Source organism: Rhagoletis zephyria, unplaced genomic scaffold (assembly GCF_001687245.7).
Source record: "Rhagoletis zephyria isolate East Lansing unplaced genomic scaffold, Rhagoletis_zephyria_1.1 Rzeph_scaffold_02229, whole genome shotgun sequence".
Lineage (NCBI taxonomy): Eukaryota > Metazoa > Arthropoda > Insecta > Diptera > Tephritidae > Rhagoletis > Rhagoletis zephyria.
Genome location: NW_016159313.1, coordinates 53,698 through 58,416, shown reverse-complemented (window position 1 = coordinate 58,416; position 4,719 = coordinate 53,698). Strand labels below are relative to the sequence as shown.

The 4,719-nt window shown below is 31.5% G+C and overlaps 1 protein-coding gene across 1 annotated transcript in view; it reads left to right on the top strand.

Annotated features, from left to right (window-relative positions):
* Positions 1-3,794: 3,794 nt before the first annotated feature.
* Cnot4 (CCR4-NOT transcription complex subunit 4) overlaps positions 3,795-4,719 on the top strand; it is a 20,920-nt gene continuing 19,995 nt past the window's right edge. The window contains exon 1 of the mRNA XM_017620696.1: positions 3,795-3,810. The gene's annotated coding sequence lies outside the window, so the exon portion shown is untranslated. The remainder of the gene's footprint in view (positions 3,811-4,719) is intronic.

The window sequence follows — 4,719 nt, the reverse complement described above, 5'->3', positions numbered from 1 at the left end:
CTATGAAATTTTTACACATTATAAGAAAGAGCTAATGTTCATTCTGGCAAACTTAACCCGATTTTTGCTTTTTTGCGATTTGATACTTTTATAGTAAATGAGCGATGCACATATATATACATATGTATGTGTTATATATACAGTGCCGGACAAAAGTATTGGCACAGAGAATTTTTCGCAATATCTGAACAGTTTTTTATTCCAATTTATTTTCGATAATTTTTTATAAATATATAGTTCGTCCTACACCAAAAAACATAAAAACTAAATCTCTAAATTTTGTGCAAAACTCAGGAAAATTCAATAAATTTGCATGCTTATTTGCAACTTTCTATTCAGATTTTTTAGAAAAATTCCAAGTATGCAGTTTTATAGCTCAACTAATTTTGGTATAACAAAGTGCAAGCTTGAAGGTGCTAAAAAATCGCATTGATTTTTGGCAATTTTTTTTCAGTCAGGTTCTTCCGTACAAAGTATATTCGACAACTATTTTTGGTATGGAGAAAATGAGCAACACCTTCTACTAAGAAAATGTCCACAAATCAACGCAATTTTTTAGATACTTCAAACTTGCACTTTGTTATACTAAAATTAGTTGGGCTATAAAACTACATACTTAGAATTTCTCTAAAAAATCTGAATAAGAAGTTGCAAATTAGTATGCAAATTTATTGAATTTTCCTGAGTTTTGCACAAAGTTTAGAGATTTTGTTTTTATGTTTTTTGGTGAAGTACGAACTATATTTTTATTAAAATATATTGAAAATAAATTAGAATAAAAAACTTTGCACATATTGCGAAAAATTCTCTGTGCCAATACTTTTGTCCGGCACTGTATGTATTTATATGTTTTTATTGAAGACCGATAAGTTACAAATTTTGTTTCACTTCTCGTAATTTCCTACTGGGTTGCTCATGCAGAGCAGTTCTCTTGTTCTCACCAACACAGTCACAGTTTAACTTTTGCCGACCACTGCTATAAAACCTTTGCTTTGCAAAGATCCTATAAAAAAGTCTAGTACGCCCTATGCACTACGTACGCTACAGCGGAAATGGACGACACGCCATTTCTCTAAATGAAATTAATTGGTGCTCGTATGTATGTACTAGGGATGTTGCGAATGTGGAATTTTAGACATCCGCGGATGCAAGTGCGGATGCGGATGTTTAAAAGCAAACATCCGCGGATGCGGATGCGAATGCGGATGTCATGTATTTTTAAGAAATAATTTAGGTGGGTAAATTAGGTGATAATTTTTAATAATCTGCCTTATCCTGAGTTTTGCCCGAAAACAAAATTCATCCAAAAATGTGTACTCCGCCCATAGTAAATATGTACATGAAAACCAAAAGTGAAAAGTGAACCGGTTCGGAGAAAATTGAGCTCATGATAAGACAGAATGTTTTTTAGTACTTGAATTTAAAAATTGGAACATTGTACTCTTTGAAGGGTCGTAAATCAAACCTGCGCCACTATGTAACTACTCGCTCGAGGCGACAAACTTGAAGAACTTGAAACTTGACAAAATTGTAAATTCTTTTCGATTGACGTTGCACTAGTGGAGAGGACTTTCACTTATATTTATTTATTTTTATCACGGTGCAATTATTACTTTTTGAGAATTTCATCGGCAGCAAATGTCGGATGTATCCTCCTGATTTTCATCTTCACAATCTAGCATCATGGCACAATCGTTGTTTAAACACCGTTTTTTTCGAAAGAATTCTTCACTCTCGTTCGTTTGATTGTTTCGGAATTTGTCTCGTCATCAGCGTTTTTCGATTTTAGTTTTTGTAACTCATTTTTAATGCTTTCTTCTGTGACTGGTTAGATATACGTCTGTGCAATTGCACAATATTCCAGGGACCGAAAATAACAGTTATTTTTTCGAGTTAAATTAGGCCTAATATTTTTTATTCCGAAATAAACGTCCTATCCGGATAATAAAGAAACCGCTTATCCAAATTAAACAAATTTGGTATCATATGAAAGAGGACTGAAATAGCTTTTAAACAGAAATAATGAATGAAGGTTACCACCTCTATTTATATTTTTTATAACTTAATACTAACGAAATTCATGTAAATACTTACCTGACCCTATGTTTGTTCTATGGTAATTAATTAACATTTTTATTAAAATATTTTGCAATGTGTGGCTTTCCTCTTTTAGACATTTCAGTTTTAAAGCTATTTAAGTCCTCTTTCATTGGATACCAAACTTGTTTAATTTGGATAAGCGGTTTGTTTATTATCCGGAAAGTACTTTTATTTCGGAATAAAAAATATTTGGCCAAGTTTAACTCGCAAAAAAATAACTGTAATTTTCAGTCCCTTCAATATTCGCATTCGCAAAAGATCCGCATTGATTTTTACCAATGCGAAAGCGAATGCGAATGTTAAAATTAATGCGGAAGCTCCGCGGTTGCGAATGCGAATGCGAATATTCGCAACAACCCTGGTATGTACATACATATGCATATTAGACTGCATCACCAAAAAAGTAGCGGTTTTCCGCCGGAATTACAAAATTTATTATATTTTAAAAGGTTCACCAAAATATTTCGGAAAATATCAAGATTTAAGCGAGCTGGACCGATTTGAAAATACCTCCAAAAATGGAGTTTTTTATGAATAAAAATAGTTTCTTAAAGAACTTTTTGGGAAGAGTCCCCTCAAATGACAAAACAGATTAGGCTTAAAAAATATGCATAAAAATACTAAAAATCTTTTCAACGGAATTGTAATAATGAGATTTTTGATGCTGTTTTTTTTACTTTTTTCAAAAAAAATTGATTTACGAAAAATTTAAATAACTGGGCCAAAACTATTCTGATTTAGACTTATGGGACCTCGGTAAAAAGATATTTTCACAGTTTTTATTCACGTGCAAAAAAAAAGTCATTCGTGTCCCATTTTTTTCTTTTCAAATACAAATACATCTTAATTCAACTTTGAATGATGTTCGTTCATCCTACCTTTCTAATGATACCTCACAAGTCTAAATCGGAATAGTTTAGGTTCAGTTATTCAAGTTTTTCTTATACCAATCGTTGAAAAAAGTTAAAAAACAGCATTAAAAATTTCATTATTATATATTGTTATGTAAATTTTTGAAGCTTACACCGTTTTGTCATTTGAGAGGATTTTTTCAAAAAACATCTTTAAGAAACTATTTTTATTCATAAAAAAATCCAATTTTGGAGGTATCTTCAAATCGGTCCAGCTCGCTTAAATCTTAATATTTTTCCGAAATAATTTGGTGGACGACTTGAAATATAACAGATTTTCTAATCCAACAGTACCCATTTTTTTTTTGTATGGGGAGTGATGCAGTCTAATGTATATGCATGTGCGTGCACCAATCTATTAATATCGTTAAATTATTTTAATATCTATTGCTAAATTTTATACAGACAAGACTAAAAAGTAGGAAATAAATAATATAAAAAAAACTTTTTAATATACAACGCTTTTATAAATGGACTAAAAAGTAGAAAATAATATCGTCGCTCGAATAAAGAAACAGTGTAAATGCCACATGCACTATTATTCGATACTTGCACCATTGGCTAGACAATCCTTTAATCTATTAGAAAAAACTTTAGTTTTCTTAAATATCTCTTTGGCTCACTGATTTATTCCCGAAAAACGAAATTGTGTTTGTAGGGTTTGTAATGGTTTATAAAAACTTCCAATTCGTTTTTCTCAAAACTATACTTTTTATGTTACACTATTTCATTATTCCAGCGACGATATTTCTCAGTCCCATAGAATTTGTTTCTGTATCAAGACCAACAACTTTGCCAAGTTTGGAAGAAATTGGTGCAGCGGTTACCAAGATATACACATGTAACCATAAGTGGGGTGGCTACGCCCATTTTCCAAAAATTTATCAATATTCTTATTTTTCGTCTAAAAGTTATTGTAAATATCAATTTTGAGTGAATAATCTTCAGTAGTTACCTAAAATATCGCAGTTTTCGTATTTCTTGAAATTACCGTTGTATGGGAAGTGGGCGTGGTTACAGTCCGATTTCGCCCATTATCAATACCAACCTACCTCGGATTTACGGAAACCTACATACCAAATTTCGTTGATATATCTCAATTTTTGCTTGAGTTATCGTGTGCACGGACGGACGGACAGACGGACAGACGGACAGACGGACGGACAGACAGACATGGCTTAATCGATTTCTCTTTTCATTCTGATCATTTATGTATACATTTGTCTATATCTATCTCGATTCGTTTTGTTTGTTACAAACAACCGTTATGTGAACAAAATTAATATACCCTTGTGCACAAGTGCGCTCGGGTATAAAAACTTTTTAATATACAACGCTTTTATAAATGGACTAAAAAGTAGAAAATAATATTTCTCAGTCCCATAGAATTTGTTTTGATACTTTTGATTTTGAAATTTTAGCAAAAGTTCATTATAAACCATTTATGAGATTGAAAATGAAAAGCGTGGGACGCATGTAATAGACCTGAATTGATATGAAGGGTAATATATGTAAGTATGTGGATATATGAATAACAACCGCTTAAAATCGATCTCAAATTTGTACTTTCTCTGTAAAAATTTTAGGTATATGTTATGTAGTTTGACTATTGTCAATTAAATCTAATGCTTTTTATTGCATGGGCCCTACGCTTCTTAAAAATGGTTTATAATAACTTTTGCTAAAATTCCAAAATCAAAAGTTATCA